Source organism: Phacochoerus africanus, chromosome 5 (genome assembly GCF_016906955.1).
Source record: "Phacochoerus africanus isolate WHEZ1 chromosome 5, ROS_Pafr_v1, whole genome shotgun sequence".
Taxonomy (NCBI): Eukaryota; Metazoa; Chordata; class Mammalia; order Artiodactyla; family Suidae; genus Phacochoerus; species Phacochoerus africanus.
Window position 1 is genome coordinate 98,498,264 of NC_062548.1, and position 27,416 is coordinate 98,525,679.

The 27,416-nt window shown below is 46.8% G+C and overlaps 1 protein-coding gene and 1 non-coding gene across 2 annotated transcripts in view; one reads left to right on the forward strand and one right to left on the reverse strand.

The window, feature by feature from the left end:
* Window positions 1-27,416, reverse strand: part of RHOQ (ras homolog family member Q) — a 42,446-nt gene that overhangs the window by 9,768 nt on the left and 5,262 nt on the right. The window lies entirely within an intron of this gene.
* Window positions 1,359-1,465, forward strand: LOC125128516 (U6 spliceosomal RNA). Its single transcript, XR_007135227.1, has one exon. It is a non-coding gene; the product is annotated as a U6 spliceosomal RNA (small nuclear RNA).

Genomic DNA, 27,416 nt, shown 5'->3' on the forward strand with positions numbered 1-27,416 from the left:
CACAAAATTCTGCTTATTTAATTTCTAGTGAGCAAACAGAGTTGGGATTCCATTTTTGTCAGGGCTAGCCTCTCATCTGGTTTCAAGGAAACTTTATCCTTTTTTTTTTTTTTTTTTTGTCTTTTGTCCTTTTAGGGCTGCACCCATGGCATATGGAGGTTCCCAGGCTAGGGGTCTAATCAGAGCTGTTGCCACCGGCCTATGCCACAGCCACAGCAATGCCGGATCCTTAACCCACTGAGCGAGGCCAGGGATTGAACCTGCAACCTCATGTTCCTAGTCGGATTCGTTTCCACTGTGCCACGACAGGAACTCCATAAGCTAACACCCCTCTGAAATGACCTGCTTCACTACTAGAAGTGCATGAATGTGGATCTAAAGGCTCATTAAAAACATCTTCCACTTGGAGTTTCAGCAGCAGGACTTTTCTCATGAAATGATTTTTATGTCATCTTCTGACATTTTTCTTACTATATGTTCAACTCAAGCATATTATTATCTCAAACTCTTGACTTTGGAGTTAACCGTTCTGTTTTTCTGTGATGCTTCTGAAGGGCACACCTACAGTTTCGCGCCAAGGGCACTGAAAGATTTCTCAGGTATTGGCTTGTCCAGGATAAGAGGGAACATGCCATCCCCAATCTTCTTTACTGTTTTCGTTTTGCTTTTTAGGACCATACCCGTGGCATATGGAAGTTCCCAGACTAGGGGTCATATCAAAGCTGCAGCTGCCAGCCTATACCACAGCCACAGTAACAGGGGATCCAAACTACATCTGGGGCCTACGCCAAAGCTTGCTGCAACGCTGGATCCTTAATCCATTGGGCGAGGCCAGGGATCAAACCCACATCCTCATGGATACTAGTTGGGTTCTTAACCCACTGAGCTACAACAGGAACTCCCTACTGTTTATTACTAAAAGCAGAGGCCTCTAATTGGTTTCAAGTAAAGCAGTGTTCTGGTGTTAAGAAATTATTAATGAAGAAATCAAGAAGAGTAGGTAGAACACATGTTTGCATTCAGTCAGTTATTACAAGAAGACCATCGTCAAAAACATAACATGTTTCGGGAGTTCCCGTTGTGGCTCAGTGGTTAATGAACCTGACTAGGAACCATGAGGTTGCGTGTTCAATCCCTGGCCTCGCTCAGTGGGTTAAGGATCTGGCGTTGCTGTGAGCTGTGGTGTAGGTCGCAGACACGGCTCAGACCCCACGTTGCTGTGGCTGTGGTGTAGGCCAGCAGCTGTAGCTCCAATTCGACCCCTAGCCTGGGAACCTCCATATGCCACAGGTGCAGCCCTAGAAAAGGCAAAAAGACAAAACAAACAAAACATAACATGTTTTAAAAATCAGCTTTGAGTGCTTGCTATGGTATCGCATATACTAAATCAGGAGCCATACAGAGATGATTAGCACGGACCCTACCCAAGGATGACACGCAAATTCGCAAAGTGTGCCATATTTTTAGAATGGATGTGTGTATATGTATAAATGATTCACTGCGCTGTGCACCTGAAACTAATACAATATTGTAAGTCAACTGTGCGCCAACAAATTTTTTTTTTTAAATCAGCTTTGAGTGTTAAAAAAGTACAATTCGGTGCATACGTATACTTCTCAGCTGCCTATTTCAACCTGCATGTTGAGAAGGGGAATAAAAGGGACAGTGTTTCATCTTAGCTTCTACCCGGCCATTCTATGTTCCTGAGCCACCTGCACAGAGCACGGTCTGGGAACGGGGGTCGTAATCTGTATTTTGAGATCTAATTTTCACAGAATTAGAAATGAGGACACTATCTCCTGGGATTAAATGGATTAAATGAAATAATTCAACTAAAGCACTCAGCCGAGTGCCAGGCACATAAAAGAACTCTTTCAACACTTTAACATAAATTCTTCATCCCACGGGAAACTGGTTCCCTTACTTTCTGCCAATCTGCACATGTCTCATCAGTCCCAAGCCGGTCCCCCGCATCTCTCTCCAACCGCAGAGAAGAAACTTTGGGAGAAATAGAGTTTTCTACCCTGGCATCAAAACACACAAAACAAACTGAAGTCTCTTGAGGACAGTATAATTTTCAGATTAATCTAAGAGAATGAGATATTATTACTGTACCAGTCATTTGGGGACTCAAGAGTCTTAAGACTATTTAAAATGTAATAACCCCCCAAAAGAATCCAACATAGCCATTTTTCAAAAAATCAAATTAGATTTTTTAATGGAAAGTTAACCTCATCAGGGAAACAGAATGTGCACTCTTTTCTGGGAGGGTATTACAAGATATAAAAAGTAAGGGAAGGCAAAGTTCTCTAGAAATGCTTAATATTAATTCCTGATATTCTGCAGAACATAAGTCTATTGTATGGATTCCTTTCCTAACTATAGTGAATGCTGACTTTCCTCAGTGAGAGACATGTGGGCTCAAAGGAAGGAAATTAGATCAATCACTTCCAGATATTTGTTCAGCTGTAGATTTTTATTGGAATAGTTAAAATATAAAGAATTGGAGCTAGGAGTTCCCTTTAGGGCTTAGTGGTTAAGGGACCCGACTAGTAACCATGAGGATGTAGGTTCGACCCCTGGCCTTGCTCAGTGGGTTAAGGATCTGGCGTTGCCGTGAGCTGTGGTGTAGGTCGCAGATGCCACTCAGATCCTGAGTTGCTGTGGCTGTGGTGTAGGCCATCGCTACAGCTCCGATTAGATCCCTCGCCTGGGAATTTCCATATGCCTCAAGTGCAGCCTTAAAAAGAAAAAAAAAAAAAAAAAGAATTGGAGCTAAAAGAAAAAAAAGACAAGTGTGTTTAGAACTCCTTGGAAAGAACTGTTACTGCTTAAGTCTGAACTATCTAAGGTGAACTCCTTTGTCTCCAGCTAAATAACTGGCAGTGGTTATCAGAATGAGACCTTTCTGCTTCCATCCATTCTGAGTAATTAGAAGTCTAATAATAGATACCAAAGGGGAAAAAAAAAAAGATCCCCTGTGCATCCTCTACCCTGCAACATATAAAATTGTTTATATTCACCATACAGTATCTTGAGTGAACTTAACATGGAATTTTAGATTTGGAGATAAATAAATTGAATCATGCAAATCATTCCTCCTCAGCTACACATTTAAAATTTGACACCACAAAGAAAATTAGATGTGGAATTGCCTTTACTCCAACTCAACATGTTTGAAAAGGAGAAATTTTTTTTGTTTTGTTTTGTTTTTTTTGCCTTTTCTACGGCCGCTCCTGAGGCATATGGAGGTTCCCAGGCTAGGGGTCTAATCGGACATGTAGCCACTGACCTACACCAGAGCCACAGCAACACCAGATCCCCAACCTGCTGAGCAAGGCCAGGGATTGAACCCGAAACCTCATGGTTCTTGGTCGGATTTGTTAACCACTGCGCCACAACGGGAACTCCCAAGTTGCCTTTACTTTTAAAAGTTCTATGTTCTCGAAAGAATCTGAAAGAGAATGGATGTGTGTACATGTATAACTGAATCACTTTGTTGTACAGCAGAAATGATTACAACCCTGTCAATCAACTATTACCTCAAAAAAATTTTTTTTAAAAAAAGGAAAAAAAACCCCAAAGTCCTAATTTCTCAAAGCCAATTCTCTACTGACCTCCTAATCAACAAATCAATTACATTTTCAGTCCAAGTTTTTTTTTTTTTTTCTTTTTAGGGCCACACCTGTGCCATACCGAAGTTCCCAGGCTAGGGGTCAAATCAGAGCTGTAGCTGCCGGCCACAGCCATAGCCACAGCCACAGCATCATCAGGTCTGAGCTGTGTCTGCGATATACCCCAAAGCTCACGGCAACACCAGATCCTTAACCCACTGAGCAAGGCCAGGGATCGAACCCAGGTCCTCATGGATACTAGTCAGGTTTGTTACTGCTGAGCACAACAGGATCTCATAACGATTTTTTTAAAAAGTAGATATTTAAACATTTCTGCCTGATACCTGAAGCATTCTCAGCATATTAAAGACATCTATTTTACATCAAAACCATGGAAAACAATGGTGAATTAGGTCAACAGGATTGTTGAACTGCTTGGTAAAATCTTTAGCTTCTTGGAAAGTGGCTAAGTAACAGTGGTACCTTTTTTTTTTTTTTTAAACAGTGTGTTCTAGTAGCTTAGTGATTAGGCTCTCCATTCTCTCAGGGGTGCCTGACCTGTGATGATAACAAGCCTCACCCTTCAACAGTATCTCAGGCTGACAATCTGACAAGAATCCACAGAAAACAAGAGACCAGCGGAATGTGCTCTGAGAGAGGAAACAAAACCTCTTCGGGCGCAACAGAACTGCAGCAAATGGCCACTGGCTGGGAGACCCTTCTGTATGTGCAGCTCAGCCAGCAGTGCCCAGGGGCACCCCTACTTCTGCACCACTCTTGTCCCCTTCGTGTGGGCCTCGACTGAGTTCTGTTTAAAGTACATATTTTTAGAATGTCTATGCCTATTTAAAATGCAGGGTTCTGGAGTTCCTGTCATGGCGCAGTGGCTAACTAATCCGACTAGGAACCTTGAGGTTGCGGGTTCGATCCCTGGCCTTGCTCAGTGGGTTGGGGACCTGACGTTGCCGTGAGCTGTGGTTTAGGTTGCAGAGGCGGCTCGGATCCTGCGTTGCTGTGGCTCTGGCGTAGGTTGGTGGCTAGAGCTCCGATTCAACCCCTAGCCTGGGAACCTACATACGCTGCGGGAGCAGCCCTAGAAAAGGCAAAAAGACAAAATAAATAAATAAATAAATAAATAAATAAATAAAATGCAGAGTTCTCTTGTGGCGCAGCAGGTTAAGGATCCAGCGTTGTCATTGCAGCGGCTCAGGTCACTGCTGTGGTATGGGTTTGATCCCTCGCTCAAGAATTTCCACATGCTCTGGGCAGGGCCAAAGGGAAAACAAAAACAAAAACAAACCGCACATGCACACATGTCCAAAATATGTACTTTAAGCAAAGCCACTCACGTTGGACAGCGTAGGTCTTGCCGTGCTTTTTGCGGTATATTATCCCACGCTGGTTATTGAAAAATCAATTGGCGAAGATGACTTGAGACCGTACTGCGTGGAAGATGTTCTAAGGACATGTACACACGAATAAAAGAAATAACCGTCCCCTCTGGAGCTTATAGTTTAGTTGGGAATTTAATACATGTACATATCAAAAGACAGATTCAACAGTGGGAAAAAGAAAAGTGTAAACCAGAGCAGGTGAATCCATAAATGCTTCATCGCAGAAACATCAATAAGCTCCTACCACGTGCCCAGAATATGCAACCACCAGAGAAACGCAGGGAGGACAAGATTCAGGTCATTTCTGATATGTCGAACGCTTTGTGAACACCTGAAAAGCTCTCCTAAGACACCTGTGAGACCCCTAAAAACATGGCAAATAGCTCAAATGAGCAAGAGTGCCCATGGGGTGCCTGTGCACCTCGCCACACTTTGCAGACCTCGATGCCACAGCCTAGAAGAGAAGAAACTGCAGTGCTGATGAGGGAACAGGCTTAAGGTTAGTCCTGAGAAGGAGGAACTGATAGCTGGAAAGAGACAAACATTTACAGCAGTCTCTGTTCCTAGGGAATTCACAGCAAGGGAGACAACCGTACGTGGACATTATATTACAAGCCAGAATGTGGTGAATACCAAGGGCAGTAATTAGGGGGTGCTAAGAAAAGACTTCTTAAGAGAGGTGCCATTTGCCTTGAGACTTACAGAATGCAGAGGACTGGAACACAGATGTCCTCCTAGCATGTTGGGCTTGGTTAAGTCACTTATTCGCTAGTCTTTATCAGTCTGTAAAATGGGAGATCACCAGTAACAAATGCTCTGAAGATGATAAAGTGCTATAAGAATATATTATGCCTCCGAATACGCCGGGATGATACTTTGATTCAGAAAAGAGTCATTTATCAAAACCTTTTAGCGTTTTCCTCTGTTAACAACTTTGAATGAGAAAAAGTGGGAGCACAACTGAATAATTTGTGAAGCACCAGACTTGTAAAGTCTCAAACAGCTTTGAGATACATAAAATGTATGGCAACTCAGTAAGAATGTCCCTGACAACTAGTGGCTTGGGGTAAATGAAGGCAGTTAATCTCTGTTTGAAACAGCTGTTTCCGGTGAGAAGCCCCTCCCCCCAACAGGTATCAGGCGTGGTTCTTTCTTTTTTTCAGGTGTGGTTCTTGAAACACACTAACCCCTAAAGGATGTGATCCTGAAGCCAAGAGGACACAGAGACTGAAGCTGACCTCTGAAGATGAAAAGTGTTTGGTCCTAAATCTGATAAATTATCGACATTTCTACAATAATTCTTGGTAACAGTAGTCTATGAAATGTCCTTTTCTCCTTTTGTTGCTTTCAAGTTCATTTTGTATTTAACTTTGTGAAATGGAAACATGACCTCTCACCCCCTTTAAAATAACTGATTTTCAAAGAAGCTGGGTTGGACCCTTCGGGGGAATATTTGGGCAAGTTTGGTTCAAAATGCATTACTGATAATTACTGAATTTACCTACCACCTCCTACAAAGAAAATTTGGGGAGGATAATTTTTTTTTTTTTAAAGCGCTAGAAATTCTTTACAAGGTCATTGTTTTTCAAACCCTTATTATTTGGCTTCTCCCCCTTTCTGTCTTTTGGTTTTTTTTTTTTTTTAATTAGGTCTTCTGTTCAGTGGTGAAATGGTGTTTATAAATCACTTGCCTGATTAGCTCTTGACAAAAGAATTCTTGAAACTGAAGGTTTAGTTTCTAACTTTCAGCAACTGTCATCTTCATCTGTTTTGATTAGACTAAGTCTGTCTCCCAATTAATTTACTAATGATTTAGGAGCTGGCAAACCAGATCTTTGGCTTCTTTTCCATTATTATCTTCCTTTGGGCTGCCTGACTGATTATAACTCCTGTTTAGGTTAGTTGGAGAGAAAAGAGAGAGAGAGAGAGAGAGAGAGAAATTTACATGTGCGGTAGCAGAGAAACAACCAGCTGGAGAACTGGCTCAGCCAGCATCTAACCGTGTCTCATGGACCTGCACTTCCTCATCTCTGAGAGGAGAGGACTGAACTAGATCACCACGTCACACGGTTGAAAACGTTCAAACCAACACTTTTTACCCTTGTGAGCAGCCCTAGGAACAGATTTAATGTAGGTGGAGGTTTCAACGACTGCATGAAAACGGAGTTTTAGGATTTGGTTTTATCTAAGCTGACCCCCCAAGGCAGAAGATCAAGACTTAGCTAAATATGGCCCTTGGGCGAGCTTCATTTCCCCATCTGTGAGGGGAGAATAAATATAGCATACACATGTTAAGATAAATGAGAGAGCCGGTCAAGTGTTTTGAGCTCTTCAACAGACAAGCCTGACTTTCCAAAAAAAGACAAACCGCAATTTCAGAGCCAGTGCAATTTCTTTTGTGCATGGTGAGATGACTTCCTTCATTGTAAAGGATTTAGAGCTGAAATTCGACATTGTCTGGCGCTATAATTGCAAGTCTCTTTCACTAAAACAGAGGTCAGCTGGCTTAAGGCATGCAGAAAGAAGGGCAATGTTAGGTCACACTCTCGTGTGGTGTATTCCTTTTTGGAGCTTTTTTGGCACACATTTCATGTTAATAGAATAGTCATGCATTCATTGATTCCAACAGGTTTTTTTTTTTTTTTTTTTTTTGGCCACATCCAGGGCAGGTGGAAGTTCCTGGGCCAGGAATCGAAACTCTGCCACAGCAGCAACCCAAGCCACTGCAGTGACAATGCCAGATCTTTAACCCAACAAATATATGCCCGCTTAGTGCTGAACACTGTGTGCTCCAGTGAGAAACAGACAAGGACCCTGAGCTGACAGTATAACAGAGGGGAGGTGAGTGCCTCTCCACTAGGGCAGGGCTCCTCTGGGTCCAAGGGACACTGGAAATGCGGGAGGTATTTTTGACGGTCAACATGAATGGGGGGGCTGTACCGGCATTTAGGGGTGGAAGCCAGGGTGCTACGTGACCCGCACGATTGATGAGGGATGATGACTGTGAAAAACCCTTTTATAATGACCTGAATCTAGGACCGAACGCTGCCTTATACTGGAAGAAAGATAGGTTTACTTTATTTTGTGCAAAACATTACAAGAATTGCCACCCTACAGAATATTGCACACCACTGGCAATACTGCTCCCTAATTGCCACTAAAACAAACACGTTAGTCAACTTTTGCAGCTGCTGCATTCATGGCTGTTCTGCCTGTAAGAGTAGGCACCTGACTATGTCATTATGATTTCTGGAGTACTGAGCCCTGGGAACTTAGGAGCTGAACACCAAAATAAAAATTTTTATTATGAATTGCTTTCCTTTTATGTCTCCTTCATATTACTGCCAGGATGTTTAAAATTATGTATACAGAGAGGTTATAGTACCTATAGATTTTAACTGAAGATAAGTATAGGAGAAACCTGTTATAAAAATTGTTACAGAAAGTGGGGGGGGGGCTGGATCTGATATACTAGAGGCAACAAATTGAGGCCAAAAACGATTACAAATGCAAACTGGGACAGGTGTAGTGGCGATAAAGAGATAGGTACCAGGGGAGAGAATAACCAGCATGACCAGCTGTAGTCTGGGTGGTCCAGACACCCCTCTGGGAGGGAGGGACATCTAACTTGAGATCTGAGGGATGCTTCGAGGAGCCAGATACAGGACAGTAGGATCAAAGGCCCAAGGGAGAAAAGCCGTTAATGGGTCCTGGAGCAGGAAAAGCCAACATGATAAGGTGGGTGGGAGAGTGAGGGAGCTGGCCTGGATCATCAGAGCTGACTATGATGGAAAGCCACTGAAAGGTTGAAAAAAGGGGGTCATGGAATTTATTTATTTATTTATTTATTTATTTATTTATTTATTTATTTTTTAAAAAGGCAATTCAGACTGCTTTGTGGAGAATGAATGAGAGGGGGGCAGGAGTACCAGAAGAGATGTTATTACAGGAATTCAGGTGAGAGAAGATGGTGGCTTGGGCTACGGGGTAACAGGTGACAGCTAGAGAAATGATGGATTCTGGATAAATTCTGGAAGGAGACTCAGGCTTGGGTGATGGATGTGGAGCTAAAGGTCAGGGAGGTTCCTGGAATACTCCAGGGTTCAGCTTGTGCAGCGGGATGGGTAATATCTTTTACAGGGATGAGGAAGACTGGGGGTGGAGGAAACTCAAGAGGTCAATTTCGGACACATCAAGCTGGAGATGTTGAGGAGACAGTGGGAAACGTGGCTGTGGAAGAGCTCTCTGCCTCTGAGCTCTAAATCTAGCTCTAGATGCCTCCTTTCGGCTGAACCAGACATATCTCACATTCAACCTTTCTAAACTAAAGTCATTTCTTCCCCTCCAATCGGCAAATCCTCCTGTTCCCCATCTCATGAAAGGTACACCACCACTCATTCAGGATCAAACCAGGACCCGGAAGTCCTCAGTATCAACCCCCGAGGCAAAGTCAGTCACTTGCCCAGCCAGTCTCTCCACAGTCCTCCCCTGGGTAGTTCCTACTCATCTTTCAAGCTATAGACTAAAAATCCCTTGGTCCAAGAAACCTTCTCCGAACCCCCAATGCAGATTAAGGCCCCTCTGTAGAACCCTGGGCTCCTCCTGTCACCCCAATTCTTACACTTTAATATGACTGCTTCTTTTCATATTTGGATCCTCCACGGGCCTCCCCGACAGCAGAGGACTCTTCTTCAAAGCCTATTTTATTGTAGCTGCTTATTTCTTGTTGAATGAATGAGTAGTGCGTGGGAGGTGCAGTCAGGAGGGCAAACTGCAGGCAGAGCACCTGGGCTTGCACCTCCTTCAAGCTCCAAAGGAGATAAAGCGTCTGAATTCTCCACTAACGGGTGACTCTCTCAGGTTGCTGTCACCACCACTTTCAGCCAAGAATCCAACTGCCTCCTAAGATCAGGGCCGTTTTTCTGTCTAACTCCCCTTCCTGAATAACGTGAGCGCTAAGGAGCAGAGCCTCAGACGGGGCAATACTTCCAGCATTTTAAGTCTCGCTACGATTTTCACCATCGCCTTTTCTCCATTGTCTTGACATTTATTTTACCCAAATATGGTGGATATTGTTGACTATCTATCAGGCATCCCTCTCCTACTTGCTCCTTCTTTCTCAAACTGATTTAGTTCAGGACCCACTTCTCCTCCACTAGACACATGCTCCTGGAGACCCTGACCCCATAGTTAGTGAAAAGAATTCTTGGCTGGATTTAAGCCAACCATGGAATTTCATTCCTCATCCCCTGGCCAAAGTCACTGGTTTCTGAGTGGGTACAGGACCCAAGCGGTCCAATCAGAATGAAGGAGTCCCTGGATTGCCCCCTGGCCCAAGTGCAGGCATACCTCATTTTATTGTGCTTCATTTTATTCTATTTTGCAGATACTGCATTTTTTTTTTTAACAAATTGAAGGTTGGTGGCAACCCTACATTGAGCAAGTCTATCAGCATCATCTTTGCAACAGCTTTGGCTCGCCACGTGTCTGTGTGTCACACTTTGATAATTCTCCTCATATTTCAGACTTTTTAATCTCTATTATGTTTGTTACGGTGAAAGTGATCTTTGATGTTACTACTAGAAATTGGCTGAAGGCTCAGATGATGGTTAACAATAAGGAATTTTTAAATTAAGGTATGTCCTTCCTGGTTAAAGGTATATTGCTGTTGCACACTTCATAGTCTACTGCGTAGTGTTGACATAACTTTCATAGGCACTAGGAAAGCACAAAACTCATGCGCTCACTTTCTTGCAATATTCACTTTATTGTGAGCTCTGAGCCTGCAAGATCTCCTCCAAGGTGTGCCTGGAATTGGCTCCGGGGTGAGCACATGACCTAGGTAGGTGAATCACAATATAGTCCCTGGATGGCTGAAGGCAGCTCCTTCCTCACCTCTTCTCCTGCTGCTGCTCCTCTTGTGTCTCTTCCTCCCCGGCCTTCCCCAACCACTCAGGATGGAAGGATTTGCCACTCACTGGCCCTATCTCTGCAGCTCGTGGAGATGATTCTCAGGGACCCCTTCTATACGGACCAGTGCTGTGGTCCCTGTATCACAGGGGAGCAGACGCTGCCCAGGGCCAACTACTTAGAGAGATGCATACAGAAGTACCAGGACCGACACTTCCAGGGAGTAGCCCTCTTACCCTTTGAATACCCGAGCTACAGAGGACTGGTGGGCACTGCAGATGCAGGTCACCTGGTCCCATGGGGTGAGGGTGCCAGCAGAGAACTGGGAGTCATGGAGAGGGCAAATCCAGAGGAAACATCATTGTCCTCAACTGTGGACCGAAACCTACCTTCTTTGCCTTTGAGGCCGAGGAAGAGGCTTACAATGATTGAAGTGTCTTCTTGGCAGACACCCTTACACTAAGAACAAGCAGTCAAGCAGAAAGAGGAGACTCAGTAACCACCTTCGGGTTAAAATGCTGGGTGTCTCCACTTCTGTATGCGACAGCGACACCCACAGAGGAGTTAAACCGTGACTAGCAAATCCATTTGGAATCTGAGTACTTGAACCACACTCCTTGGCCAAACATACCATATAGGCAGACGAGGGAGGACGGACTCTGGGCACACAGGCAAAATCAGGATAAGCTAATGCAATTTACAAATACACCTCCACAGAACAGACCCTTTAGAAAGTATACACAGGAGTTCCCGCTATGGCACAACGGGATCAGTGGCAACACCATGGCGCCAGGACACAGATTTGCTCCCCAGCCCTGCACAGTGGGTTAGAGGATCCAGTGTTGCCGAGGCTGCGGCATAGGTTGAAGCTGTGGCTCAGATCTGATCCCTGGCCCGGGAACTCTATAGGCCGTGGGGTGGCCAAAAAAAAAAAAGAAAAAGAAAGTACATACAACTCCTGGTGGGGTGATGGAAAGGTTTTGGAAGTTGACAGAGATGAAGGTTGTGAAACAGCGTGCATGTACTGAATGCCACTGAATCGCATACTTTAAAATGATTAATTTCACGTTGTATGAATTTCACCCTAATTGAAGGAAAATACACACAGGTCCACAAATGTGCAAAGCTGGGACCTTGTGGGTACCCACCCACATGCATGCAATAACACACACAGATTTCTTGGAAATTCAGAGAGATGCCTGCACATAGCAGAAATACTGTTGCCTGGCAGGGAGTCCCTGGCAGAAATACCCAAGCCATCCGCTGCCCAGGACCTGCATTAATCACCGGGACATGCTTTCACCCTGTGGAGCACGCTTACCCTCTTGGTGCATGTGTTATACCCCTGCCCCCACCCCGCCTGTTCTGCATCACCCACGTCATCTTCTCCCCTCCAGCTCTGGCACTGTGGTACTCCAGGAGGCTCCCAGCAGAGCTCTTTCCCAGGCTTAATGAGTCACCGTACCCTATTACTCTAGCCTTACTCCACGTCGCAGCACACGGCGCCTTGCTCCTTCATCCACACTAGCCCGACGGTTCCACTGAACCTCCACTACTCCTAGCCTAGGACATAGGGCAGCTCCTGCTTTACTGATGAGGAAGTGGAGGCTCAGAGAAATGCATCACTTGACCAAAAAGTCACAAGAGAGTAGGGCGGAAGTGACACAGGAAGGTCGATCTCACAGCTAGTTTAGGACCCTCGTGGCTCCTTAGTTTTGTTTTGTTTTGTTTGTTTTTTTAGGGCCACACCAGTGGCAGATGGAGGTTCCCAGGCTAGGGGTTGAATCCAAGCTGCAGCCGCCGGCCTCCACCAGAGTTGTGGCTCCTTAGTTTTAAGCAAGTGGGAGGCCACAGGCTTTGGGCACAGACCTTTTAAATCTTTGAATCTTACTGGCTAAGCGGCCTCAGGCAAGTTACCTATTGTTTCTGTTTCCTACATCTATAAAATGGATTAACTGCGGAAAATTTAAATGCGCTAAGGTGAGAAGCCCGCATGGTGGCTACGAACTTATCACCACACTCAGCATCGCTTCTCCATTCAGTCTGATGCAGAGGAATAAACAGGTGGAAAATGAGGACTGAGGGTAAAATCACCTTTGTGAAAAACACACTGAGAAGTTTGGCTCCCTTATTTTTTTAATTTTTTATTTTTTTGCTTTTTAGGGCCGTATCCACAGCATATGTAAGTTCCCAGGCTAGGGGTCTAATCGGAGCTGCAGCTGCCAGCCTACACCACAGCCATAGCAACACAGGATCTAAGTCACATCTGTGACCTATACCACAGCTCATGGCAGCACTGGATCCTTAACCCATTGAGCAAGGCCGGGGCTCGAACCTGTATCCTCGTGGATACTAGTGGAGTTTGTAACCCACTAAACCACAGCAGGAACTCCCCGGACCCCTTATTAAGTGCATATGTTTACATGTCAGGTAAGAACTGAAATCATGGATTTTATTAAAACAACTGAAAATATAGCTAAACGGATATACCTCCAGGGTATTTTTTAAAACAATGGTTAATGAGAACTGAGATGTGAAAAAGAGTCAAGATCACACGGACTTTGATGTGGCCACCCAGCCCTCATGGCCTGGTGCTGCACGCAGCACAGGCAGCTTCAGTGGCTGCCTAACATTCACTGGACCCGTGTCTGCACCAGTATCCCTGTGCTCTCAGAAGCTCAACTGATCCAGGAGCCGACTGCTCACTGTAGAGCACCTGGCTAGGAAGACGTGACAATGGCCAAAACAAACTGAGAGCTGGGGAGACACGATCAATGAGAAGCAACACTACAGGCAGATGAGGAAACCTCTGCAAGAAAAACACCAGTCATTCCAGTGGTTTTGAATGTCCACTCTCTTTTGTGGATTCTCTTAAAGCCCTTGGAGGTAGCGCTGGGACAGGAGCTGTCACCCCCATCTGGTGTAGTGGGCAGCGGCTGAGCCCCAGCCAATGACACGCTGGTTAAACGGCGGCTGGGGGCAGTTGGGCCAGTCAGAGCGGGGGTGGGGGTGGTTTTCAACCATAGGGTTGTGAACCTTATAGTCTGGTTAAAACCCGAAGGTTCCTGTTCTCGGCCCTGCCCTGTGTTACCCACGAAGCTGAGTCCTATCCAAGCCTACGGCCCGTCACGTTGACTCCCATCGTGTGCCCTGTGAATACTTGATAAAAATGATTCATTATGCAAAACAGTCCATGTTATGTGCTTCCTGGAAAAGCGAACAGCACACATCTCCGTTCAGAGAGCCACTAGCTTAGTTAAGCCATCTAGTAAGATGCTGGCAGCAGGGGGAAGTCACTAACTAGAATAATGACTTCGGGGTCTGGAACCAGTGGGCCTGGGCTGAGGTCCCGTGTTGCCTCTTGCGGGCGTGTAACCCCTGCAAGTCATTTCAGTGTCTCTGTGTTCTCATCCATTAGAGCAGGTCATTGTTGTGATTATAACGGGATAAACAGATCCAAAGAAGGCCTCCAATGTAGGCATGAGATTAATGACAAGAGCTCTATCTGCTAGGTGCCACGGGAATTCACAGGAAGACGAGAAAAGGCTTCATGGAACACTCTGTTGTACCTATGCCCCCTCTCCCCCCAAAACTCACACCCTCCTGCCACCTCCTCACCTAGAAAAATTGTCCCAAGCCTCCACCCACCATTCCTAGAGCTGGAAGTGTTCCTTCCTGTCTCCCAATGTCATTAATACCTGGAGGTGTTGTTAATACACATAGGGGGACGATAGTGGGGCACCCCAGTAATTTGATGTAGGCTACACGTTGAGAATTAAATTCATGAAAAGGAAACCATGATGGTTATTAGTCTTCCGCAATATGGGTCATTACTAAGAGAGGACCAAGATGCTTGAAAAAACCTGAATCTAGGAGTTCCTGTCGTGGCTCAGTGGTTAATGAGGTTGCGGGTTCGATCCCTGGCCTTGCTCAGTGGGTTAAGGATCTGGCATTGCGTTGTTGCCATGACCTGTGGTGTAGGTTGCAGACACGGCTTGGATACCGCGTTGCTGTGGCTCTGGTGTAGGCTGGTGGCTACAGCTCCGATTGGACCCCTAACCTGGGAACCTCCATATGCCAGGGGAGCAGCCCAAGAAATGACAAAAAAAAAAAAAAAAAAACCCTGAATCTAATCAAGGTGACCAAAATGTACCTACAGGAAGCTGCAACATAATCGAGTATGTTTTGGCCTGTCTGAAAAAGGTTGACGGAAAAGTCATCATCTATACAGACTCTAAATAGAGTCCAGCAAAGGAGAAAGTGCACAGTTAGAATATTACTGTCCATCCAGCGTTGCCCAGGGGTAAGATGCTGGACCTGGTGGACATGCTGATCTTGGACACTAAAAAGCTGAGCTCTCACACGGAAGGGATAGTTTATCATGTGATTCCAGGATCCAGATAAATTTTTATTTTCTTTTTTTGTCTTTTGTCTTTTTAGGGCAGCACCCATGACATATGGAGGGTCCCAGGCTAGGGGTCTAATTGGAGCTGTAACCGCTGGCCTACACCACAGCTCACGGCAACGCTGGATCCTTAACACAGAGCAAGGCCAGAGATCAAACCCGCAACCTCATGGTTCCTAGTGGGATTCGTTTCCGCTGCGCCATGACGGGAACAGCCGATCCAGATAAAATTTAAATCTCCTCTAAGACCTTTTGCTTCAAAGCCTGAATCCCAAGAAAGCTTCTAATGAATTCCTTTTCCCAGGTACTTTGATGCTAAGGAAAGGTACACTGGATAATAGGTACTTTAAAGTATCTACCACTGAAACTTGGCTCTTCATATTTATGTTTTTTAATTATTAAAAAATTGGGGAAGAATTCAGTTAAACCCCAGACAACTGAACACATGCATCTATCTCTGATCTCTCCAAAATCCCCGGACATGGAGAATAATTTCTTTATTTAAAAAAGGCACAAAGCCAAAAGACAAAGCAAGCAGAAAAGGAAACAACAGCCACGCAATTTTAGAAGCTAGGGCAAAAGAACAAGTAGGAACTGATTTCACAGACCCTAGGAGCCAAATCCTGGGCCAGCAATGGGGGGAAAGTTAAGAAACACCTTGTTCTGCACAACGGAAGGCCCAAAGGTGTGGGAACTGGAGCAGTGTGTTCTGAAAGTGGGTTAAAGGTGGAATCAGACTGAGAGCTGCTTATGAAGCAGTTACATCCCCGATCCTGTTCTGTACCACGATCACCACCATCCCTACCGCTGACAAAAGACAGAGGATGTGTATTCCCTGGGAAGGGCAGAATAGAGGGTTCCCTGGGTGTGAGGACACAGGGCCCAGTTGAACATCCTGAACACACAGGCCAGGGTTCCCTGAGAACTGAGATCCTCACCCTGCTTCCTCTGCTCACTTCCCACAACAGTGGCAGCCCAGCAGGAACCCCTCAGACAGCAGAGTGGAAGCTTCTTTTCTGGGGAATATGACCAGCACAAGAGGAAGGACAAAGTTCCCGAATGAAAAGGGCCCAGACAAATCATCCCACAGCAGTGGTTCTCAAAGAGAGGTCGAGGAAGCAAAGGCTGATGTTGCCCCAAGGGGAACACTGGGCACTGTCTGGGACATTCTGGATCATGATGACGGGAGTGGGGAGCTACGGGAAGCTAAGAGGAAGACAACAGAGATGCTGCTAAGCATCCTCAATTCATAGAACAGCACCCGCCACAAAATACCCAGCCCCAGATATCCATGGTGCTGAGGCTGAGAAGCAGAGGATGTCTCAGTAAAGGCCAGACATCCAGGCCTGTATACACACAGAGCTTCCCACATTCTGCAGTGGCACTTTCATAAATATGAGTGGACACCTGAGGGACTGCTGCAAAAGTCAGAGATCAAAACAAGAGACCATGCGGGGAGACAAAACCCTCAAAAACCTACCATGAATAGCCTCAGGGAAATCAGAGAAGATATTCCAACCAAAACCAGCTGGGCCCTACCCTAAAGACCATGAATGTGAAATTCCAGAGAGGAAATCAGATTCACGATAATGAATTCAGGATCAAATGGACAGCAGACTTTTTTTTTTTTTTTTTGGTACTTTTAGGGCCACACCTGCACCATATGTAAGTTCCCAGGCGAGGGGTCAAACGGGAGCTGCAGCTGCCGGCCTATACCACAGCACACGTAGGCAAAGTCACAGCCATGGCAACACAGGATCCGAGCCACGTTTCTGACCCACACCACAGCTCATGGCAACACCGGATCCTCAACCCACTGAGCAAGGCCAGGGATTGAGCCCTCGTCCTCATGGATACTAATCAGGTTTGTTACCGCTGAGCCACGACGGGAACTCCGCATCACACTTTTTAACAGCATAAACTGAAGCTGGAAGATAATGGAGCAATGCCCTCAAAGTTCTGGAAAAAATGATTTCCAAATCTATTTTCAAACTGTCAATCATATATGAAGGAAACAAAAACATATTCAAATATACCAAGTATGAAAAGATTTGCCTACAATGCGCCTTTTCTCAGGAAATATACACTCTACCAAAATGAGGAAATAAAGCATGAAGACAGGAAAAACAAAAACAGGGATCTACTGGAGTTCCCATGGTGGCGCAGCGGAAACGAATCCAACTAGGAACCATGAGGTTGCAGGTTCCATCCCTGGCCTCGCTCAGTGGGTTAAGGATCCGGTGTTGCTGTGGGCTGTGGTGTAGGTCGCAGATGCGGCTGGGATCTGGTGTTGCTGTCTCTGTCACAGGCCAACAGCAGCAGCTCCGATTAGACCCCTAGCCTGGGAACCCCCATATGCCACGGGTGCAGCCCTAAAAAGACAAAAGACAAAAAACCAAAACAAAACGAAAATATCAAAAAAAAAAAAAAAAAACCAGGGATCTACTAGAAGAGCTAGAGCCAAGGGAATCCCAATAATGATGAAGGAAAATCCTAGGATGACAGCTGTGCAGCAGGGTAGAGGCAACTAGCCCAGACTGGAGCAGGTCAGCTGCCTCATGAGGGATGGCTCCAAGAAGAAAATAACAGAATACTTGATATGCTGAAATGCCTGGAAAGGCAAGTTTAGGATGAAAGAGACATGGAGTGAAAACTAAGCAAGGGAAGAAACGAGATAATTAGTAACTCCAAGGAAACAAAGGTGGTACAAAGAGGGAAAAATAATTATAGTACACTACATGGCTCAGCTATGCTAACACAGTGATAAAAATAAAACTGCTGATCAGTAATCAAACAGAAATTACAATATAGCTACTGGGGATGGGGTGGATAGGATGTAGAAGATATGTTTGAACGAGAGCTAAAGCCTCATCATTCATGGTGTGAGGTCAATAGATGATATTTCTTTACCAAAATGTACAGCTAAGAGTGGAAAGCGGTTGTCTTGGGGGAGTGGAAAAGGAGTTTTCCGTAGGGAAGTGGAGAGGGATGTTTGGTTTTTTCATAACAGGATCCTATAGAACTGTTAAGTCTTTAAGCCATCTGCACATATAAATTTAAAAAAATAAAGTGACATTTTATTTAATTGGAGGAAAACAGAATAAGGTATAAAGAAATAAATTTCTAAAAATATTCAATATCACTACCTAGCACCAACCACTTCAACATTTTGACAATTTTGTTCCAATTTTTTCTTACACATTATACATATACATATTTTTCAAAGTTGAAATCATGCTATATATATTGTTTTGATTCCGGCTTTTTTAACACACCAACAGCCTTTCCAAATATCTTTAAATACTTGTTGAAAGCAGTTTTTAATGGCTGTGATTATTCTAATACACATCATACTATTATTTAACAAATCCTTTTTTACTATGCGTCGTTTATAATTTATCACTGTTACAAATACTTCTGTGAAGAATATCATTTTATGCAAATCTCTGTGTACACGGAATGTTTCCTGGGCATAAATTCGTAAGACTAGATGATCAAAAATTTAAGCGTCTTTGACAAATCAACCTCCAAATGGATGTGTCACATTTTACTGAATGGTGCATAGAGCATTCGCTTTCCCTTATCCACTTTTCCCATGTTGTCCAATTTGATAAGCGGAAAAAAAAAGTTTTTATTTGCATATCCTTGAATATTGTGTTTATTGGCTATTTGCTTTTCTTCTTTGTGAGCTACTTACTGGTCTATGGCTTGTGTCCATTTTTCCATAAAATGGTCATGTAGTCTTTCCACAACCTTATTTATATCCGGATCTCTGAGTTAACACAAATCAGACTCGCAGACCTGAGGATGTGTGAGTGTCACTGCAAAATCAAGTTTCTGAGTCTTGACAGCCCCACTGAGGCCCCAGCTCTCTGGAAGGCTCTAGGCAAGCAGCCCAGCAGTGAGGCACCTTTAGGACACTTCTCACGCTTTACCTTTTTGGGGCACGTCCCATTTTCTGCTTGCATTTTGATAGTCTGTATACATCTGCTCTTATCAATGTACTCTAAGCTCCTACAGAGGAAGAACCCTATCTGATGGGTCTTGATGTTCCTTGCCTCACCTGTATTTAACAGACACTCACATATTTGATGAATAAAGATAAAAAGGGTGTGGATGGGGCTGGGGCTGGGGACTATGAACAGAGGCAGAGAGAGAACGAGAAGGGAAGGGCAGAGGGAGACCAGCCCCCATCCCAACCTGGACAGGGGCAAAGACAGCACCAGAAGTACGTGAACTTCACGTTCTGCCTTACAATCCAGAAAATTCTCAGGGCCTTGAGAAGAATGTCCATGAAGTGAAGACTGACGAAAAGGAACAAAAAGGGCAGACAAGGATTATTCAACCACCAGAAGAAATGAAGTACTGATACATTCTATAATACGGATGAACCTTGGAAACATGACAATGCTACATGAAGGAAACCAGACACAAAGGCCACATATTGTAGGAGTCCATTTATATGAAATCTCCAGAACAGGCAAATCCATAGGGACAAAAAAAGTAGATTAGTGCTGGCTAAGAGCTGGGGGGAGGGGAAAACGGAGAGTGAATGTTAATGGGTACAGGGTTTCTTTGGGGGATGATGAGAATGTTTTGGAATTAAGCAGTGGTGATGCTTGCACAACTTTGTGAATATATGAAATCCACTGAATAAGAAGAATTGCCATTTTAATTTTTAAAAAAGAGGAGTAAGCTTACACGTCAAGCAGTCTAGCCCACAAGGAATTTCTGAGGAATCGCTTTGTTGATAACATCAGCTTGCCTAGACGCTGATGCTTCCACTCTGCCCTGCTCTGTCATACCGGACAGCAGCATGTCAGGGCTCCACCAGGGCAGTGGGCAGCCCTCATTCACAAGGAGCAAGTCAGCCCATTCACTGCTCACCGGCCCCCTGCTTTTAACAGAGAGACGCCTCACATAAAGCACATTGAAGGAATCCTATAGATACAGATTTGCTGTACGACAGCCTACATCCTGGTCAATATTTCATCCAAACAGACCTGGCAGCCTTTCTGCTAATGGGCTCCCTGAGTTAAGAAATGAGTTCTACTGTGTCTCGAAGGGCAATGCATTACAACGACCACCTATAACCGATTTTAAAGACCTTCGGTAATGTCCAGACAGATCAGAGAATCCCCTTTAAAATGAGCTGATGAGAAAGTCAATGTGGAGGTGAGGCAAAGACAAGGGAAAAGTTCTGTCCATGATCATCCTTGTGATGGATTCCCCCAAATCCAGCATACACCTGGTTGGGAAGATTGTGCTAAGCGGTATGTGCCACATGCAGGACCTCGCTGGGGACTTACGATCTGCGTGCTGAGTAAAGATCTTACATTTAAAATGAAATGCTAGGAGCTCCCGTTGTGGCTCAGTGGGTTAAGAATCCAATTAATATCCATGAGGATGTGGGTTCGATCCCTGGCCTCGCTCAGTGGGTTAAGGATCCAGCGTTGCCGTGAACTGTGGTGTAGGTTGCAGAAGTGGCTGGGATCCCATGTCACTGTGGCTGTGGCATATGCTGGCAGCTGCAGCTCCAATTCGACCCCTAGCCTGGGAACTTCCATATGCCATGGGTGCAGCCCTAAGAAAAAAAAAAAAGGAAAATAAAGTAAAATGCGAGACTGTAGCCTATGGACAATTTTCTCAGTTGAAATGCAAAGGGGCTCAAGCTGAAGAGGGCAGGCGTTTCAGAGGAGTTCCTGGGATCCCTCAGCCTCAGAAGGACCGTCTCATTTCCTGCAAGCTGGATGAAAATCAGAAGCTCCCTTCTGCAGGACAAAGCCCCTGTCTGAAGAAAGTAGGGACCTCTCTCACCTCAGGTCCCTTTCCCATCCCTCCAGAGCCAAGGGAGCCACCAGAAACACCTTCCTTGTGAGCTCTAAACCAGCTCGTTGGGAAGGACAGCCTTTGGAAAATTAAGCTGGGGTAAAGGGAATTTTAATTGAGCTAGACAATCAAATGAAACGCTTTCTCTTGGGGCAGCTCTTAGAGGGGGCATCGTTTGAGCCAACACATTTAAAAATCCCAACCATCGGGCCATTTGAAAGAGGATGCTTTTTCTAGACTGGACCAAGTTTTGAAAAGAAGACGGGAAAAAAGTAAGAGAGAATGAAGGATGAAGGAAGAAAGGAAGGAAGGAGGACTTGAAAAGTGGGGAGGAGGACAGGAGACTGGAGGAGGAGGAGGCCAAGAAGACAGGTTCCCAGAAAGCCGTGGTCAGCTGGAGAGATAGTTACTGCCAAGAAGGGTGTCTGTCCTAGTGACCTGCCTGGGGAGTTTTAATACAAAGAGACGTCCCTGCCCATCTGTTGCTTTGGAACTAATTTAGCACAAACCAAACCAGCCTTGTCCTCAGAGGCAGGCCTGTCACCTCCCAAAGTGCTAACCTCGGCTACAGTGAATAGAGCGGGGCCTGTGCCTCAAATCTGCCTGGCTGCGTAACATACGGGGGAGAATATGGCTCGGCATTTGGCTTCATCAAGGAATAGCCCATGGAGCCTACTGTGTGCACAGCTCTGGGCCAGACGGCATACCACTGGAGCCAAGGGCAGCTTCAGAAGTTCTGCTTCCAATTTCTCCTGCGACAGCCTTGGCCCCATCTCCACTGGGCACACCAGGAAGGCAGACTGGAGGCTGAATGATTCGGTTCATTCCGACATAATGGAATGTCCCAACCACGTGTAAAGAACTAGAGATGCGGGTGTGTGGACGTGTGTTTGGATGGGCAGGAGTCAAGAGATGAATACGTGACGCGTGCGGCACTCTGGAGACAGCGTGTAAGTTGGGAATGTGCAGCGGGTGCAGTACGCAGGGTGCAGGGTGTGTATGTGTTGGGGCAGGGGAGGCAGAGGGGCGGCTTGCTAAGACGATGCACATGAAGTTCACAACGATTTATTAACTTGGTGGCTCTGACATCTCAATCGGTTTCGCAATCACCTGAAGGGCCTGTTATAACAGAGATGTTCCAGAGGTTCTGATTCAGGAGGTCTGGGGTGAAGCCTAAAAGTCTGGATTTCGAACATGTTCCTGGGCCATGCATGTTGGTTCCAGGACCACATCTGAGAATCAGTGCAGAAATTCCGAGCCTTGCTGAGTATCTAGTAAGAATCCCATCTGAGGATTCCCATCGTGGCTCAGTGGAAACGAATCTGACTAGCATCCATGAGGATGCAGGTTTGATCCCTGGCCTTGTGCAGTGGGTTAAGGATCCGGTGTTGCCGTGAGCTGTGGTGTAGGTTGAATGTGCGGCTCGGATCCCGAGTTGCTGGGGCTGTGGTGTAGGCTGGCAGCTACAGCTCTGATTTGACCCCTAGCTTGGGAACCTCCATATGCCTCGGGTACAGCCCTAAAAAGACCAAAAAAAAAAAAAAAAAAAATTCCAATCTGAGCACTTTCTCCACCTAAAATCGACCTGGATAGTCTTGGGCAGCTTTGTCCTTAGGAGTGCATCTCCTGGGAAGGACAGAACCTGGCCTCCTCCGTGCCCCCGATGAAACTTACTCCCCTCCGCACATCACTGGACTGTGAGTGCCTGGGGGCAGGGCCTAGGCCTGACCTGTCTGGTAAGCCCTGTCCCTGGCACAGGTACCAACCCAGATTTGATGCTAGGGGAATGTTTGCTGACTGACTAACTGTTTTCATCTAGTCCTGACAGCCCCAGTGGGACCCAGCCCAGACAAGAGGATGTGGAGGTGGTGTCAACAGGATGCTCAGGAAGGCAGGCAAAATGAGAAGCAGGTGGCAGAGGAAGTCTTTGGGTGGGTATCCGGGGTATAACCCGAAGGAAGAGAGACAAATAGGTTGAAAATCGCTGTTTTTATCTAAATACGAAAACTTTCTAGCTTTCTAAAAGGGAGAAAAGAAAAACCTGGGGGCGCCCCTCTGGGACAGAAAAGACACCTGCCATTTGCGGGCTGCAGCAGCCCTGCCCAGCAGCCCCCACAATTTCAGGTCAAGTCAGGGCTGGTGGGTGGAGCAGGAATGACAATGCCAAAGGGCAGGAGTCCTGCCTCGGTGGCCTGAGGAGTCAGCACATGTTCACAAAGCACATCCTGGTCCTCATTAGGGAGAAGAGGTGACACCTGCACCGGCACCACCCAGGGGGAGGGTCTCTTTTTCAGCAAGTGGGGATTAATGAACAAATGCACAAACAACCCTTAACCTCCCAGGGTGGGGATGGGGTGGGGCCCACTTTCAGGAGCCACTTTAGCAGCAGCCCCGAGTGTCCCATCTATAGACACCATTCTCCAACTCTTCCATCCAGGAAAGCAATGTGCCCAGAATGCACTTTTTACATGAAATAGTCAACGACACCATATCACAATCATGTAAAGGACACACATTCACACCCTCAAGTTGATCTGCAGGAGTGCTTTCACATAAAGCACCCAGGCCTTGGAGTTGGGCAGTCTGACCTCCCATCTTGGTGTTGCCTGTTCCCAGCTGTGTGGTCCGACTGAACGAGTCAGTTAACCTCCCTGAACCTGCCAATGAGGCAGCCACCACCTGCTTCCTTTGCTCACAAAGCAGGTGAGAGGCCTCATGGAGGCGTCCAGTACCACGTGCTTTGCACCCTGTAAACAGGCTACTCAGTGACAAGAGCGTCATTACGAACCTCCCCCCCCAAACACACACCCCATTCTACCCCGGGTCGGAGAAGGGCTGGCAAGTCTGGGGATTGGGAGGGAAGTGGCCAGGCTATTACTCCCACCAGTTCCTGGAAATGAACCAGCGACAATAATAAAGGTCCCTCCCCCCCCCCCACATTCTGTTCTATTAAAATCAACAAGCAAACAACACCCGATTAATCTCTCTCTAATTACTAAGTTGTCAGTTACCAAATGAAATACCCCATAATTTAGTTATTATCCCTACTCCACATGTGGACACCGAGAGCAAGGACCCGAGGTACCATAAAGAGACACATATTTGGGACACCACATGCTGTTTCTCTCCACGACCCTCTGCCTGCCTGACCTCGTTTAGTCCAACGCTCCCCAAGCTTTGACTTCATGACACACAGAAGGGACTGTGGGTTCAGCACACAGTGAGTGGCGCAGAGGGGTCATGGGGTAAGTAACTGCGGTTAGACCACTCCGGTTGCAAGGGACACCTTGAGCCCTGGGCTGTCCATCGCAGGTCGCACCCAGCAGCCATGAGGCTGAGAAGCTCTGTTACCTAGAAGCTGGGAAGCTCTGATCTGATTTCCTAACCCCCATTTTATGGACAAGGAAACTGAGGTTTCGAGACATCAGAGCCCTTGCTGGGAAGAGGACCTGGCAGTCCCATGTGGGGGCCCACCGTGGTGCCTCCCATCTCTTCCTGCAGCCTGAATCTTCCAAAAGCTCGTTCCTGCCCCCCCCCTTCTCAACAGGGATGGTGCAGCGAGCTCAGTTTCATGCGAGCAGCGTTCCTCATTGCAGAGGGGACCTTTCTGCCGTCTCGGCCCCCTTTCTCCCCCAACAAATGGCTGGAGCACAGAGCAGGAGCTGAATCAACCAAAGTGGAAATGCACTGGGGTGGAGCCCCCCAAAGTCAGGCCAGACCATCACAACTGAGTGCCAGGCCATGTGGGCCACCTACACATCATCTCTAATCCTGACAGCAACCCTGCAAGGTGACCATCACGGCCCTAGTCTCCAGGGAGGGAAGAAGCTGGCTGGCTGATGGTCTCACAGCGACAGAGGGGAGGAGCTGGGATTCAAGACTGGTCCGCAGAACCTCAAACTCACATTTTCACTGCCAAGCTGCCTAAGAGGGAGAGGCCTCAGGAAAGACATGGAGGCCTGCCCCTGAGAGGCGGCACTGGGGGACGGCCCACTGGTGACCTCTAAAAGCCCCCAGGTTTTGGGGGTGGGGGGTGACACTGCTGGCCTGCTGCTTACCTCCATGCCTGCCTCTCCTTTGAAATTTGACAAAGGGGGAGTTCCCGTCGTGGCGCAGCAGAAACAAACCGGACTAGGAACCATGAGGTTGTGGGTTCGATCCCTGGCCTCACTCAGTGGGTTAAGAATCCAGCGTTGCCGTGAGCTGCGGTATAGGCCGCAGATGCAGCTCGGATCCTGTGTTGCTGTGGCTCTGGTGTAGGCGAGCAGCTGTAGCTTCCATTCGACCCCTAGCCTGGGAACCTCCATATTCGAGGGTGCGGCCCTACAAGGACAAAAGGCAAAAAAAAAAGAAAGAAAGAAAGAAACTCGACAAAGGTTTTTTTTTTCCCCAAGACAGGGGTTGTGCTGAAAGCTATTATTTGAACAGCAATAACCTTAGTCTTGGTTAACCATTTAGCCAAAATGAGTTGACAGGCAAATGGGAATCAACTCCATTTGAGGAATATTTGTTGTAGGCCTACTGTGCACCTGGCACTGGGCAGCAGCGGAAAAGAGACACGGTGGCCTGTCCCCATGGAGCTTAGAGAGAACAAAGCCAGGCCAGCAGGCAGGGGAGCCGGGAGGCTGGGAAGGGCTCTGATGACCCACCACTGCCACCCTGCCGCCCCTGGCAGCCTCCCCTCGCTTTCTTGCACAAAGCAGCTGCCCGCCAGAAACTAAAAGAGGAACAGCAAACTGCTGAGGGCAAGGAAAGCTGCTCCTTGACCCAAGCGCGCCAAATTAGGGCAAAATCAAGCCCTCTGAGTGAACGTAGATTCAGCTGAGGTGCACAAATTTTAAAGCCATGTGGCCCTGGGCTTCATTTCTTCATCACGGCCTCTCTTTCCTCTTCCCTGCATCCCGCTATTCTGTACCTGAGGCTTCTCCCAGTGCCAGCTGCTGCCAATGCGTGCCACTGCTAGACACCGATAGCCCCACCTGGGGCTCATGAAGAGCAGCTTCGTTTTATTTTCATACCATTAGGGCTCACCTCCTGAAATCATAATTCCACAACCACACCGCAAACGCCCACTTCTTCCTAAGGCCTCTGATCCTTGAGCTTTCAAGGGACGCGTACCCCCTTTTTTCACATCCTGGCACACAGAGAAAGGACTACTTGTGCCCAGCACACTGCCCTGCCCTCCGGAGCCCCGCGGATGGTATCTGCACACACCTGTAACGCTGTTCCTGATACACCTGCTGGGAAGCTTCGGTTCCCCGAGCGTAAATGTCAACCAAACCTCAAGAGAATTGTGACAGAGTAGAGAAGCCAGATGGATTGGAGGGCCACAGCCCACGCCCACATCAGAGTGCCAAGAGGTGGGGACACATTCCGCCACTGCAAAAGCTTTGGAACCTGCGAAGGGCATCCACCTTCCCCAGGCAGAGGGGGAAATCAGCATTCTCTATGATGCGGTGCAGGCTGGAGATATAAATAGCTTCTAAAAAGGTTAGCGAAATGCACAGATGACAAATCTACAGCAGGTTACTAAGGGAAACCAGGATGCTCAGTGCCAGCATCTCACCTGTTGCACCTTGTGTCTGGAAGGAACCCCACGGCTCCCCCCACACTCTGCTCCCTGGGCCCCTCAGGGATGCAACGTGGGGGCTGCCTGGGCCTGGAGCCTCGGTGATGTGAGTGGGCATTTCCTGAGCCTACTGCTGATCCTTGCAGGCCTCTCCAAAGGGAGGAAAACCTTTTTCCTAATCACGTGTCCGTCTGGTTTCCATAAGCCCACCCACTCTCAATTGCCTCACCTGGGAAAAGTCTACCCTGGAAGCTCTGGTGAGGATGCCTGCCTGAAGACAAAACTCTGGGCTTTCCCCCCCTTCCGGTTTCAATGGGCCCTTGGGTGCTGCCCAAGGAAACAGTGAAGGCGGGGCATTCCCAGGCTGCCTTCTCTGGAGATGCCCTTCAGAAGGGGAAGTGCTTCCCTGGGCACCCAGAGGGCCTGCAAGGCAGCCACAGCTGCTGGGCTACATTAGGTAAGAAACAGACCTCGCTTGAACCAATCCTGGGCGACACCTGGGTTAAAGATATTTATGGTTCTCCTGTACGCATCCTTGAACTTGTGTGTGTTTAAGTTAACAGATACAGCAACAGCAAACCCCAAAGCACCCATGTAGACCTGCACACACTGAGGCAGTGGCTAAATCTGGAACTCTAGGGAACCCAAGCTCACCCCCAACACTCCTGACTGTAGGTATTCCGGGACCTGGGATA